The following is a 16,110-nucleotide window of genomic DNA, read 5'->3' on the forward strand; positions in this document are numbered from 1 at the left end:
GCCCTAATGTTTTCAGCGCAGAAGGGGATTTTTAACACAGAAAGAACATGGGCATCAAAATGTGTGTACAGGTTACAGCTCTCAGTCTCTTTGCACTGTGGAGTTTACTCTATACCTAGTGTATAACCCTGTGCAACCAAAAGTCACCTAACAAGGACTCTTTACACAACACCTTCAGCAAGGAAGATGCTTCATTGCCGTCCCATGGTGGGCCAGGCCACAGCCCAACCACTTCCAGGAAGCCTCTCTTCCCATCCTAACTGGTAACTGTGGCCCATGTTTTGCTCCTGTGTACAGTCGCTGTACACAGAGGGTGAGCCAGTCTGGCCCTGCCTCTGCATCAGTATTCACCCACCTTCCCCACAGCCTGAAGAAGCCTCTTCTGTTCCAGGATCCAGCAGGCTCTGTCAAGAAAGGCAGAGAATCCCAGAACACGCTTGAACTCAGCCACACAGGACAACCCAAGTAGGTTCTGGCATATATTCAAGACCCTGAAAAGTGTTATACCATGTCACATCCATAACAAGGAAAACAAGAGAAGGAATTCCTCCTAATATGCCCTGCAGCCAGGACAACATTGCTTTGGGAATCTCTCTTGCATTTTGCTTGTCACAGATAAATGTGCAAGCTTCACTTGCAAATGAAATATACCAATTGCATTTTGGGATTGCCACATCCAGTAAAACCCCAGTTAAAAGGCCTTTACAGTTCATTTTCTTACTGGTAAGTCCCTTTATGGATCTTACCTGAAATTAGTAGTTAAAATAGACATTCTTTAAGTGTTTCAATACTCTAAAAGATAGAAAGCATTTTACAGCCAACAGCATTTTCAACTCGCAGTTTTCAAATCCTGCTCTCACCACTTCCCTGCTTTCAGTCAACTGTTTCCACGTACAAAAATTCATTGTAATGCTGTCCTTAGGGTGCACCAAATTGGGTAACTTTAGAAGCTCCCTCTGATTTCACAGCCCATCATCCTCCTGAAGCTCCCCTCACCCCGAGCTGTCAGCCTGTGTGAGATGTGTAATTACCCTGCCCTGTTCATGGCCTGGTTGCCAGGCTGGGTGTAGCTGCAATTAGCTCCCAGCAGAAGCCTGGCTGTGCCCTAGAGAGAAAGCAAGCAAAAACCCAAGTTTGGGGGTCATTTCCCCCCCTAAAGTAGAGAGCTAATAACCATGCTGTAGCTCTCTGAATCCTTGCTCCCCTGAAGTCCTTCCTTTAATCCTGAAAATGGGAGCAATGAACAACATTTGCGTAACCTTTACTTGCCTGAAACCATTTGGGAAGGGTGGATTATTTGCTAGCAGTAATGCAGATGAGGCTGCTGGCTGGTTAGTGTGCTGATGGACAGGTAAGACTTTCAGCCTCATGTTACATCCCACTGAACTCAGCCCTCCAGCCTTCACAATTCATTTAAGACCCAGTAACAACCCCGACTGCTTTTCCTTCAGCTCCTTGCTGGGTGTCAACATTTTGGATGTTCAGGTTTGTTCTTAATCATCCCAGAAGTTTAAAGCTGATGATAATATGTACCATTGAAGACCTAAGACTCCAACGTGAGGAGTGGAGGGCAGTGCTGCTGGTTGCTGCCTGCTCATCTGAAAGCATGAGGAAATGGGGACCCCAGGCCACAAACAGGGATGGAACTGGGAAAAGTCTTAACCATACTTCCATAGCTGCTGTTGGGGTTGGTCCTTGTTTGGCCACCTACTTGTGCTGATGTGCCAAGGTCTGCCATGGGCTGATGTAACCGTGAATTTACCAAAATGCTAAGTCTGAATATCTGGTGGCAGTGATGGGGTTCATGATGCTTCATTTTGCTGGTGATTTCTGGGTGATTTGAATTCCCATGTGCTACATGTACACTTTCAACAAAATACCTGCAGCTTTAAACAGCATTTATAACCTCAAACATAGCTACAAGGCACACAGGACATTCCTTTCCAAAGGAATTGCAGTTGCTCCTGCACCGAATTTCCCCAGGTATTGATCACTCTTCCTACAGACTAATTAGTGCTCTGATCATCTACTGCATGATCTCCCTGCTGCAGACTGTGAGGCCATCACACAGGCTGCCTCAACTACCACACTGCAGCAATATATCACACAGCACAGCAGTGATGGGACAGCATCACAACATCTGTTCTCCAGAGATTCATCATGAACAAATGCTTCCATGTAGAAGATTTCATGATAATTAAAGTGTCATTCAAGAGCTTATTAGGAGCAGCATCAACATAATATGTATAATATGAATATGGGTATTAAGAGCTAGGTAAGAGGGCCTGTAACCCTTCAGCCTCCAAATGTACTAAGGAAGAGTCAGTAAAACAGCTGTGTTTTTTGTACAAATGTGAGAAAGAGAATCAAACTAATTAGGTGTAAGAAAAACACTCTTAGAAATGCCTTTTCCAGTAAGAAGGGGAATTGGGAACCTTTCTATTTGTAAATGCTCCAAAAACGCATTGAATAACCCAACAGATTAAGAAATCAAAGTATCCCAAAAGGGAAAAGCATCAGTACCACACCAGTCTGAGAGCGCATTAAACCAAACAGAAGTCTGCAGAACAACAAGGCTCTGATTTCCCAGCACTCATTAACACCATGTTCTTGTGAGCTCCTTTCCCCTTGATCCTAGCTAAAATCAGGTTTTCTAGCCTGAAAAAAATTCCTACTGACGGAAGCTGCAGGTGCCCAAGTACTTGAGGATCAGGTCTGTAGCCGGTGGCAACCAGTCACATACGCTGCTCTGCAATGGTTTTACAGAGGACGGTAATGCCTAAAGTTGTAACAGCAGCTCAGAGGGAGCAGCATAATTGATAGGCCTGAAGAGTGCAGGTAAGTAGAGGATTGTTTCCCTATCCCTGACATGAAACCCAAGGGGAGCCAGGCTATTGCACACTGGCTGAAGTGCTTGAAAATTGCCACCGATTCCTTCCCGTGTCAAGTTCTTCAGAGATTTAGTTCATTCCTCCATAGAATCCTACTTAATGCCTCCACAACTCATGTTTAACCATTATCACTAGCAACCTGCTCATAAATGCTTCTTCCCTGTCAAGACTCCACAAACAGGAATCAAGGGGACAGGATGCTGCTTCCGAACCGCGGAGGAAGGAGCGACAACGTTTCCCAGCGTAGCCTATGAAATCCCAACTCTTCCACACTTTTCCACCAGCCTGGTTAACAGCAGACACGTGATATTCCTGTACCTTGAAACGACGAGAGCCTTCTTGGGCTTAGGAGAATAAATTAAAGTTGAGCCAAAGTATGCCTCAGCTGCAGCGATGGGCAGATTGATTTGCTTTCCATCGGGGAGATTAAATTCCACTGCCAAAAAAATGGCACCAGCATAATTAACTGTCAGTCAAGTTGCAAAGAGACAGACTATGTGGGATAATTGAAAGCCCTGCAGCTTCTCATTACATACTACAGTAGCCCTATTTGCAAGTTTCCACCTTGAGGAGGTTTTCCGAACATGGCCAGGAGCGTATGAATTCCTCCTGGTGCATTCCTCTGAAGTGAAACAGGAGTCTTGTGCAGGGATGGATTAATTCTAAGTAACTTTCACTTAACCTGAGTTGCTTATAATATATTTGTCAACAGCCCCTGACAGCTTCACTAGGCTTTAATTGCCAGCAAATCCAAACAGCTGGAAGGAAATGGTAGGTCTTCAACTCCGGTTATACCCGGGAGACACCTTTACAGACATAAAATCACCTCCCTCTTCTTCTTTCTTCCCTCCGCAGGCACTGTCCCTCCCTTGTGAGCTCTCTTATTCAGCAAATTGCAATTCATAATGAAGCTATCAGTGTGCAGCATTAAACATGTATGTTTCATGAAATAAGCTGCTCTATTTCCTTCCCCGTTTCACAGGCCTGAGCCAGCTTCAGTGATTGCCAAGCATACAACAAAGTTTAGGAGAAACAAGTAGCTGTGATGATTGGCCTAAGCCTTGCAATGAGACAAAAGGCAAAATACATTACAGCTTTCATCCTTAAACCATAGAGAGTGTCATAGACTGGTTTGGGTTGAAGGGACCTTAAAGCTCATCCAGTTCCAACCCCTGCCATGGGCAGGGACACCTTCCACTGGAGCAGCTTGCTCCAAGCCCCGTCCAGCCTGGCCTTGAACAGGGATGTGGCAGCCACAGCTTCTCTGGGCACCCTGTGCCAGCGCCTCAGCACCCTCACAGGGAGGATGCTCTTCCTAATAAACCAATAAAACCAGACTTTTCTCCCAAGTAACTTTCACCAACAAACCTAGCAGAATCAGGTCCATCCACTCACCAGTTCCTCAGTTTTTGAACTGAAATCAATTACTGACAGCCTCAGCCATCCTCTGCTCCGCCGGGGAGGATGCAACTGGACCACTCGCCCTCCAGCTGTGTTATCTGACCGCATCCACACTGATGCGCTGTGTACTGGTGACCCGAAGTGGGAGGGGATGGGGGAGACTGCACTTGGCCTGTGTTGACAGCTTCAGCTTTCTCCAAAGCAGGGAAGTTTCCGCTTCCCACAGAAGAGGGAGCCAGTGTCACACCTCCCACATGGCTCCGAGCTGGTAAAGCCCAGCCGAATACACTAACAACTGGTTCTTAAACCGGAGCTTTCATTATCAAGTGTAATTTATGTTCACCTTTAAGAGCATCACAACCCTGAGCCCTCTTCCAGCCACCGATTTGCCTCTTGCCTCCCCGCAGCACTTCCTCAAAGCTGGGAGTGTTTCCGGACCCAACAGGACTCACTGGTGTGAACTGGGAAGCCAAACTGGGAACAGAACAAGTGGTTCCTAAGATGACTAAAGCCGGAGTAACCAGCTCGCTGCTGTGATGTGGGAGACGGGCTTGGCATGAAAGAGGCAGCAGCAAACGGTGTGCAACTTGCTGGTTATTGAGGCTCCATCAGAAACACAAACAGGCCAATCTGCTCCATCTGAAGTCAGGGTTTAGCGCACAGCCAGGTCCCACACTGGCTTATCCTCATGAATGTCAGGAATGGGAAAATTGCCCCTCTTGCCCATGCACAATGCCCCTTTCTGATTTATTAGACAGTCCCCCTTTTTTGCCTCAATCACTCACTTCAAAAGGGGGTGGAAATGGGACATTCCTCACCCTAATACTAAATGCATGTAGTCAATAAAAGAGAAAAAACACTGAAAAAGATTTAAAGGGAGGGTGCTTAAGTTATTGCAGCCCTTGGGAGCACTAATGTATGTGCCAACAAGTTACTGTATGTGGCTTTAACATGCTTATTTATTCTGCCCTGCAATAAAACCCTGTCTTAAATAGTGCCAAGACCTGTTTGCCATGGCAACCCCTCATCCCACATGTGTTCCAGTAGTACTTACAAGCACCTTCTTAAAGGGAAACACACAGCAGGATGAATGGCTCGTGACCTGCAGGGCGTTTCACAAAGCACCCAAGCAAATATTACCATGGACTGAAACGTTTCTTCCAGGTATTTTTTCCTCCCTGGAGCAGCTCTTTAAGCAATGAAGCAAAGCTTGTTCCTTGCTTTCTGCTCTCCAAGCGGGGCTGTAATGACTTGGACAAAGCACAGAGCCTGGTTTTTACCTGGCAGGGCTCAGGTGGTGCCTGTTGGCTGGGAAGCACGGCAGGAATCAGCTGGTCTCCCATGGTTTCAAGTGCACTGCAGCTGTTCTTGGTGACATTCGTCATCCTTTGTACTGACACAGGAAAAGACATGCTTTCCCTTCTCCCCTTCCCACCATCCAGCCACTGGCCTTTAAATCCAAGAGGATACAAGTTCATAATAAAGCCACATAATGCTAATGTTGTACTTGACATTATACTTACATAACTTAATGTTATACTTAACGTGTTCTTCAAGAGCCCAGCTTAGGAAAAGGGTTTCATTCTGCCTTCTTCTTCTACTGTTTAATTTACTGCTGTGCCTTAAACCTGGGGAGATACATCCATGGATCCTGGCAGCAAGCGGCATTAAGCAGAGTAAGTGCGGGTTAGCCTGCTGACATCCTTCAGTGTCAGGGTTCTGCACTGTGGGAATCCCTGGAGGAAGCCAGGTTTCCTTGGACTGGTCCCCTCTTGTCTGACCACATCCCAGCTGGACACAGCACTAAATGCAGGACCAGCTCCTCAGCCTCTCCAGATACAAGTTCCCAGTGGCTCAAGAAGCAAAGCCTGACTGCTGGTGGCCATTTCTTTGTATTATCCTTGGCTGTGCCAATGTATCTGGTGTGCACCAGCAGAAGGAGCACCCAGGCAGGTTCTGCCCAGGGAGTGGGGTTGCCTCTAGGAAGCTTTAACCACCAGGAATCACCCATCCACCCTTCCCTCCTGCCTGCCTTCTCCCTCCTCTCCCTTTGTAGGGTTCACACTCCTTCCCTTCCCTTTTCAGTATGAAGAGCACAGTATTTCCCAAACCTGTCACAGCTCTGCACACAAGGATGCTGCACCTTTACTCACTGGGCTCGGAGAGGGAAGGGCTGGGTCAGCACAGCCTGAAAAGCCCTTTTAGTCCCCAAGGAGCATTCCCAGGAGAGCCCCACCACCACTGAAGGCACTGCCTAGGTGTGAGTCCATGCTTGAAGCATCCCTGAGGATATGGCCATGGACTCTACTAAGGTTGCTGAGGGAAAACTAGAGGTATTTTAGTCCTCTGGCATCATATAGAATCATAGAATCATTCAGGTTGGAAAAGACCTTTATGATCAAGTCCAGCCATTAACCTAACACTGCCAAATCCACCACTAAGTATCACTATTTTCTCCACAAGGAAATTCAGTTTGATCCTTACCAAAAGCAATCTCTGAACATCATCAACCTCTCCTGGCCCATGCACTTTGCCTAGAGCCGACATACCCCCCTCACTACATCACCCACCTGCCGTGGGCTGCACCGAGAAGAGGAATGCTCCCAACAAGGCACAGGGACCACGACCAGAAGTAATTGCAGAGACATTCCTTCTTGTAGCCAGGTACAGGGAAAAGACCCCTCCAACACCTGAGAAAGCAACCCTAGAAAGCACCAAAACAGTTGTTTCAAAAGTAAATAGATGCATACGAAGAAAGAAAAATCAAACAGAATCACAGAATCACAGAATCCCAGTGCTCCATTATTAATGGTGCTCAGAAAGGGATTTCCTGCTTTGCTGGAGCATGGAACAGGCTTAAATAAGAATCCCTGTCAGAATATAGCTTCGTAATTAAGCAGATAACATTTTGTTCTTGTAATGACAGCAGTGTCCACAAACTGCATTGCTTACTCATGTCTATGGGATATCTCTCAGCCTGCACTTCAGTAAAGACCACAAGCGTGTCACCTTGACAAGCTACCAACCATTTAACGCTCCAGGCATTTAACAGTGTTGTCCTGTTGTTTTCAGGGAGGCTTTCAGCTACTGGCTTCTGGCAGCATTCCTGCAGCAGTCATGCCAGGGATGGATGCTGATTTCCTAATAGCCTTGTGTTATTAGTTAACCACTTCAGCACTAGCTCAGGTGCTTCCTGTTGATGCCCAGTGAAGCCTGTAGAAAGCACTGTCTGGGGGCTGTGTTCAAACACTTCCATTTTGCTCTTCATCGCCCCAAAAATCAATACCACCCCTAGAAAGACATGGGGAGGAATTATCCTGCTTGTTCTCCTTCATTTCCCAGCGCTGATCATGTTTGGGATGTCAGCAACCAGCGCAGAACGCAAACACAGCACTCGCACACCTGCGGTAAGCGACAGGACAAGAAGATTCCCAAGTGTGCAGAACTAAGGCGCAGCAGCTCCGTACTGTAAGCGATTCCTTCTGGGAAGCTGTGACCTGCTTCTGTGCTATTGCAGCAAATGTGTTTTACTGCTCTGGCAGTGGGATCGATCCCTTCCCCAGGAAGCGCTGTAAACAGATCCATTCCTCACTGCAGAGCTGACTGCCGATACCTCCGGGGGAGTTCAAGTTTGTGCTGAAACCTCCTATTATGAACGCTTCTGTCGTGTCTTACAGCTTCCTAAATCCCAACTGGAAAACATCTTGATTTTCTACCGGTGTCATCAGTTTGGGAGAACATACAAAGTGAAGTTTATTGGGCTCCAATTGTGCCGTGCGTTTGCAAGACACAAAGTATGTTAATGTGTTACTCGTCCTAACAGCAGGCATCGAAAACACGCACTGATCCACTTGTGCATGTGTTTACAATTAGATCTGTGCATTGCTGTGTCCAAAGAGCTGTTAGAAACATTTCCAAGCTCGTGTGTGCGTGGTTAGTTTTACTCAAGTTCCCATAAATGCATGGGAAATCTCTGCTGCCTAGAGACTTCTGCAAACGGAGTTTTAACTGGACTCAAGCAGCACAAGTGATAGCTATTACTGCATCCTCCTCACCTATTCCATCATAACTTGGAGGCATCACTGTGTTCGGTGTCATTACATAGCGCTGGAGGCATGAAAACTCAGGCTGATTAGCATCCTAGAGTTTCTCACACTACAGCACCTAATCCATCGGGAAGGGCTGTTGGGCCTCGGCTGATCATTCATTTGTCTCATTGAAACCCTATGACTCCATTTTAAGAGCTTTTTTATAGACTCGTATAAAGGAGAAAGTGAACTTTTTAACATGTTTGCACTCCACTAAGTCAATACACATAAAAAGAGCTACAACTGGGGTTCCTACATGGATATATGCCCCAGAAGTGCTAAGCTGGTAAAGAGATACAGCTACTAGTTAGGGAAGAGATTAACTTTTTGATTTCCTTTTATTCCTTTTGTTAACTTCTTCCTAGAGAAGCGAGAGGCGTCCAGGAATGTGGCAATAGGATGAGCCACATCCCAGAAAGGCGTTTTACCCACTCAATTCATACGTGAATGTGTCTTCCCCTAAATCATTCTCTTTGAGTAGCCCACATTTCTCTGGTTATTTTGCTGTTGCTTATCTGTTCAAACCCAACAGCATCTATGAGGATTCCCACCACTGTCATTACTGTCTCTATAGGACCTTATATGCAGCTTAAACCAGAAGCCTCCATCACAACACTTTTATATATTGGAGCACTTTGCCCTGTTACTGGCAGGTTGGTCACAGAACAGGTAAGGATGACGGGCACATTGCTCCTACACAAAGGCCTGGTGGACTTGGCCATCCTGCTGCCTACATACCCCATGATAGTTTGTGAAGCACAGTGGAGCATTTGACCATCCCATTTACTGTGTGCATTACAGAGCATCCTCTTCTCCCCAGCACCCTGGTACCTCTCCAGGTCCTTCCCACATCAATACAAAGTCATGGAAGAGACTCTCTCAAGTTCTCTCTATTGGTGATGCTGGAGGCATTTTCCCCCTTCTCTCTAATGCTTATGAGATGGTAAAAGATGCTCAGATGAGGCAAGACAAAGAACTTCAGCAGCTTCAAGTGCAGCAAACAGAAGGGACGTGTTTTTACCTAGAAGCCATCAGTCCAGCTACCAACTGCGCTTTGCCCCAAAAGCAATTTTTTATGAAGATCTGAAATAGCTTCTAAATCTGAAACTTTAGAAGCATTTTTCTGCTTAAAATGAGAGTTTAAGATGGCCGAGCTTTATGAAAGCCAATGTTAAAGCAGGAGTTTTGCCAAGAGAATCACCGAGATGAAAACTGTTATTAATCACCATTTAAACATCTACATCTTCAGTCTTTTTAAAGCTGCCTGAAGCTGTACAACCAGGATCTCCCAGCCAGATGGCCACAGAACTAACATCAGTCAGCCTTTCCCACAGACAATTATCACTTCCTTCAGAGCCCGTAACTTCCAAAGTGTCCACATCCCTGAAAACGTTAAAGAGAAAAGTCTGGATGCAAAGTTAAGGCCACTGGTACATTAATACACTGCCCCATTGACTGCTCACTTCGCAGGAGCCCAAGCGGCATTTGGGAAGTAATGGAATATGGAAAAACTCATGGGACAGACAGAGGCCACATAAATCAATGCAGTTCGCTGTCTTTGGGTCTGAAGAGCATTTTGCTTCCTAAAATCCAGAGCTGATCTATGCAGCTGGGAAGTGGGAACTGCGGGGAAGTGACAGCACAGTCAAGCAGTGGATTTGTCAAATAGCATAATTTGGGCAGAAAAGGGGAAATCTCAGGACTTTGTCATCCTCCACAACAGTTAATCCCACATCGCCACAGGTAGCTCCTGGTGGTTGTCATCCACTGACACCACAGGGCCAGGCTTCACAGGGTATCCAGCAGGTGGGAGAGAAGGGATCCAAAGAGGATCTGGCACAAGGAAGAAACCTCCTTGTTTCCAGCTTCCTCAAAGCAGCCACCTCAGCCACAAGCCAGTGGAATCAGCCAAAAACCTTCGGATACTCCATGGTAAGGACCTCTCTGGTTCTGCTTCTTTAGGCCCAGTCACTTTCCCACCCCCAGCTATGTTTTAATAAAACTCTATAATAAAACCCAGGCCTTGAGTTTGTGCGTCCCACATCCCACAGACCCAGAGCACCCGGACCCATCTTCTGCCTCCAGAAGATCCAAGACATTGAGCTGTGTTCTCTGCTCTCATTCACACCTCATCATCCTCCCTCCGCTGTTGATAGCCCTGTGGAAACGAGCCTGAAGTGAAGCAGGGACATTCCATGGTGCACTCCTCCAAGCTTCCCTGCCCTCATCTCCACATTTCTATAGTGTTATCCCTTTTAATGTAGGCACATTTGGGATGAGATGCGATCTCCACATTAGATCAAGACCATAATTTGGCCTTGACAAGGAGCTGACTTTTGCCAGGGCTGGTTGGAACAGTTCTAGACAAGGTAATTTAGAACTGCAGAAGAACTGGGAAGGGAAAATGGGAAGAGAAACAGCGAGAGGAGCACAGAGACATGAAAGAATGGATGAGCAACAAGGAAGCAAAGACAAAGGAAAGTATGAGAGAATAAAGTAAAACCATGGGTAGGTGTACACAGGTCGAGAAGGCCCAGTTATAGTCAGAATAAAGAGAAACCCCCCCATTAGCTCCCACAATCGAAGCAGAGGTTGTCTTAAATGATGTTTCAGCTAAAACCTTCCCAAGTTGTTCTCTCTGTTTCCTTGAAGAGCACACACATAAGCCCAAGCCTTCTAAAGCGTGCTGAAAGCCACAGAAACCCCAGGCATCGCCCAGCATCATCTGTTCCTAGAAGCACTGTTCTAAGCTGTTATTTATCTGACCAAGAAGTTGAGAACATTGAAACCAGAGGGAACCACAGGCAAGAGAAAACCCTTATTAAAAAACAGCCTCAAATTATAGGGATAGTTTGATCCTGTGTTTTTAAAGCTATACAGCAATAATTCAACTCTCTCAATAGAGCCAGGTTATGCTGTTTGGCAAAACACCCTGGACAAAGGCAGTGTTTCCATAGGGGAGATTTTCTGATAGTGTTCTTCCCAGGCTCTAACAGCACACCATATGCTTTCTTTGGATCACCCTCCACCTTACGGAAGGCACAGCAAGAATTGCCACTTCCAATGCACACACCTGCAAGAAAATAAGGCGATCTATTGCAAGGAAGGTTGGGTTTGCTCTCCAAGCACTAGCTTTTGTCTACTCACTGACTGCGTGGAGAAGGCTGCTGCCATGGGCTTACCTGAAATGCTTTGCATTCAAAAGAAGGGCGCAAAACACACCACTCATGATGATCTTCCTGGAAATGAGGGCAGAAGTCTATACTTCCCTCTTCTTTCTGATGCTGCTATGAAAAGTAACCTGGAAATACCTGGCTTATTACCAGTGAGAGTCCAAGGGAGGAGGTGTATCAGGGCAAACAGACCTTCAGCTTCTGGATGAACATATACACAGCAAGAGGAAACACACATTCATTGGAAAGCCTAAAATTTGAAGGAACCCAACTACACTGCCCTGCTCCAGAGGTTTTCTGCATTTAATATATTAATAACAGGATTAAGAACATAACTGCTGATTAATATAACCCAGAGAATAAGGTACTTGCACAGCTTGATAAATCGGGCCCTTAACCTCGTGATGGCAACATTTCCATGCCATAAAGTAGGGATAGAAACACAACTCACAGGAAAAACAACCCAAACCAACCACATGGCTCATTCCCCTCTGCCTGGAGGGGAGACCTGGGAGCCACCAAACCTACTTTTGAGCTATGTCAACCAACAGAAGCTCTTCCCTGTGAGGGTGCTGAGGCGCTGGCACAGGGTGCCCAGAGAAGCTGTGGCTGCCCCATCCCTGGCAGTGCTCAAGGCCAGGTTGGACACAGGGCTTGGAGCAAGCTGCTCCAGTGGAAAGGAGTCCCTGCCTGTGGCAGGGGTTGGAACTGGATGAGCTTTAAGGTCCCTTCCAACACAAACCGGTCTATGACACACCATATCCAAACTGCAATCCGTAACACAACACATGGTCTAGGCAGCATTGCAATGTTTGCCCATGTTACGAGTCTTTATCCATGCTTTCGAGTTTAACATTACCACCTCACTCAGTGCCTTGTTAATGAGGCCTAATTTTAATCAACCAACTGCCCTAATGTAGCAGACTTGTCTGGTAGGGGGTGGTGGGAACTACATGTCACTGCCACATTACATCTATTCCAACAGCAGCATTCCTGGAGTGCTTGTCATTCTGAATGGGTTTGTTTCAGAGACAAGACGAGGAGGATAATTTTATCCAGCACTGATGACAGTCTTGAGAACAACTTCACCACACTGCTTGCAACAACAGGATCCTCAGAGATCCAACTTTAAAACTTAAACAGGGGAAGTTTAGATTGGATAGAAGGAAGAAGTTCTTTCCTGTTAGGGTGGTGAGGCACTGGAATGGGTTGCCCAGGGAGGTTGTGAGTGCTCCATCCCTGGCTGTGTTCAAGGCCAGGTTGGGCAGAGCCTTGGGTAACATGGTTCAGTGGGAGGTGTCCCTGCCCATGGCAGGCGCTTTGGAACCCTGACTATTCTATGGTTCTATAAGGAATATCACCATGACCCTGCTCCCATCTTGCAGAAAGGTCAAGAGAAAACCATTCTGAAGACAGCTCTCTGGCCAAAACACTTGGACCTTTCCATACCAGGACAGTTCAAAGCATCCAACTTCCAAGTGACAAAGTTCTCCCAAAGCTCTTCCCAAGCTGCTCTTCCTCCCCCAGACTCCCTTTAAAGCAACCTGTTTCTTTTTAATTAAGAAAAAGCCAGTGCCCTCCTGAGAGATGTACAAAAGAGAGGGGGAACCACAGCCAAGTGAACAGGATCCACTCCCCGATATGCAGTTTGTGCATGGTTAATGGATGCTGGGCATTAATATTTCTTACCCTTTTGTCTGTGTTCACTGTAATAGAAACCCCTGTCTAGACTGAGTGGCTACTACAAGTAATCCCAGTAATATCCAATAAAATCACTCTGAAATGCGATAGCTATAGTTATCAAGGAGCACCAGGATTAACTTGATTGATTGAACAATGGACTTCTGGTTTTTAACATGCTCTGTATGTGTCCCAAAAAATCAGAAATATACATATGGTTGTAAACCCTTCAATGCAGGGCAACTTATCATAGACTGTAAATGTACTGACACACCCTAAAAGGAGAAAGATTAGTGCTGCTCTAAAATGAAAGGATAAGTGGCAATGGCCATAAAGAAATACTTTCACTTAACCAGCTCCTACACGGACAGAACACAACCTCTCTACTGGCGGCCACGGAACAAACAATACATGCTTAGATCTATCTTTCCTTAAAAGTCCTCTCTGGAAAACACATCCCAAATGATGATTTTTGCAGTAAATCCAACCATGAAAAGCGTTTCTCTTTCTGCAGTATCTTAGTAAATAACTATCTCATTGAACAAGAAGAGCCGGGCTTTATCAAGAGAGATGAGATTACAATGAGTGCATTTGCTGAATTAAAGGAGTAGTAAAAGTTCTAGGCCCAGATGAAGAGCATCACCCACTTCTGCTATGAGCACACAATGGCTTCCTTGCTGACCCAGGTCTGCAGGTGTGCATGTGGTACCTCCGCTTTGAACTGAGATACTCTGTGGAGGGTAAGGCTGATCTTTCTGAAGACCAGTTCACATCAGTGAGTAATTAATTAGCCAGAGGTCTAAGACCTGGAACCAAACCCCCTGCATTCATTTCCAGCTCCGCTCATAGTCCGCCTCATGAACTTTCTCAAACCTCTGTGCACTCTGTATGGGCTGGTATGAGCCTAGAAATGAGAAAGGTGCTTCTAACTGGCACAATGGAGCTACCATCCAGCAGCTACCTGCACGCTTGGGTAAAAGATGATTCACTTCCCAAACAAGGAAAGCATAAGTCTTTAACAAAGCTACTTGATAAATCAGTTCAATTTAAGGAACCACTACCTAAAGAGCTGAACTTTAAGGCTCACAATCTATTCTCACTAAACTGAAAGGGCACTGTCTTGACCCTACAGCAGCACCCAGCTGCAAGAGAGGTGGCAAAAAATAGATGTAAGGATACCAAAACTTTTAGTATAGTAACATTCTCCATAGGAAGGGCTTTTGGAATCAACTGGAGAGGAGATGGGGTTTTTCATTCATCTATGGCATACCAATAAACAACACGATTGAGAAGGAATGTAAAGCTACTGACCTTCACAAACTCTTCTGATGTCCATGCTGTCTTTGCCCCAGCTGAGCAGGGGCACAAAGCAGCCAAGCAGCCAGTCACTGACTTCCTAAACTCTGCCTCATGCTGCAGCAGAAAGGCAAGAACCCCACCTAACCCGCCCTGCTTCCCTTTTATACCATGCCTGTGACTCACTTCCTTTCCTCCCTGCTTTAAGAGGGCAGAACAGGTGGCTCAGGTTTGCTTGGAAAAAAGCAATTAAAAGAGCTCTCCCTATAGTGCTAGCTGTTAAGGAGCTCCCAGTAACTCACCTGGGCTTAGTTTGTGCAACAAGGCTGCTTGTTCTCTTTGTTTCTGTGGGTAATCCAACTTGAGCAGGCAGGAAAGGAAAGGGAACACCACAGGAAGTCCCTCATTCACTACTGGGGTTTGTCTCTGGAAGCTGGGGCTGTGCCCACGGCCCTCTAAACACTGACCAAATCCAGCATTTCAAGTGAGCAAGAGGTTTAAATCACTTCCGTTCCACCAGCTTCTATGGAGCTGGGACAGTTCCTTAGGTGAAGACGTGGTCCATGTCTAACAAAACGCGGTTGAAGAACTCGCTGTGCTGACCCGACATTGAACCTTCCACTGAGCCGTTCTCAGTGCAGCAAAATATTTGTTTTATTACAGCCCTGCAGAGCTCATCCCAGTCCAGGCACTCAGATTAAGACCAAATGTGTTGAGCTTGCGTTAGGTAAAGCTATGAGATCCGTGTCTGGGAATTGGTCTAACTTCTTTTGTGGATGCTTGCGATGCTGAAAGGGCGCAAAGCGAGTTGCAACAATAGCAGTTCTTATGGCATCTTGCAGGTTCTGTTGGGGACTTCGCAAAGGGGATAGCCTTATCCTGTGTCAGATGTTGTTTTCAAAGGATTATGTAATACAAGTCTCCCTGAATCCTAAGAAATTCCTTTTACAAGGAAATTCACAAGGCCTTTCTGGCTGGCTGAGCCATGTCAAGCCCTCAAGTCTTGGCTTAGCCTGGTTCCCTGCGCACCATAGGGCCTGCAGACATCCCGAGCCTCGCTCAGTAACAGCATTAACTATCCCAAGAGCCAGAGGGAAGTGGAGATGGAGGGAACCTGTCCCCAGTCAAAGCTGGGAAGATGTCAAGCTGTGAAGAGCTCTTAGCGGACGTGTGTTTCTAGGCATAACCCACATCTGATCTTGGGAATCCTGAAATATGATAGAAGGGGCCATCTGACATGGACTAAGTCTGAGATGTACAGTAAGACACCAATGAAACACACTCATAGGTTTCTGATTTTCACTGCATTAATAGGTCTTTCAATAGCAGTGAGAGAACTGAAATCTCCTGGGGTTGGACATTGATGAAACCATTAAAGGGTTTTCTCACCAAAATTTCCACGTAATCCATGTTCTCATGGTAACAGCAAAATCCCTGTTAAAATATAGTTGCAAATATCCTGTTTCTTTTTATTGCTGAGCTGGTATATCAGACCTGGGATATGAGATATGTGATATTTCCATTACAACCATAATGTCTCCTTGGGACCTATATGGTGTCACTGTGTATTACCAGACTTCA

General features: G+C 46.1%; 1 long non-coding RNA gene across 2 annotated transcripts; it reads right to left on the minus strand.

Moving 5' to 3' along the window:
- Positions 1 to 9,545: 9,545 nt before the first annotated feature.
- Positions 9,546 to 14,647, minus strand: LOC136020235 (uncharacterized). 2 transcript variants are annotated; one of them, XR_010615251.1, is made up of 3 exons: positions 14,545 to 14,647; positions 11,563 to 11,691; positions 9,546 to 11,453 (listed from the first exon to the last, which is right to left on the minus strand). It is a non-coding gene; the product is annotated as an uncharacterized LOC136020235 (long non-coding RNA). The 2 variants fall into 2 exon arrangements; XR_010615250.1 differs by having other exon boundaries at positions 11,563 to 11,754.
- Positions 14,648 to 16,110: the final 1,463 nt, after the last annotated feature.

The sequence above is a fragment of the Lathamus discolor genome, chromosome 10, assembly GCF_037157495.1.
Source record: "Lathamus discolor isolate bLatDis1 chromosome 10, bLatDis1.hap1, whole genome shotgun sequence".
Lineage (NCBI taxonomy): Eukaryota > Metazoa > Chordata > Aves > Psittaciformes > Psittacidae > Lathamus > Lathamus discolor.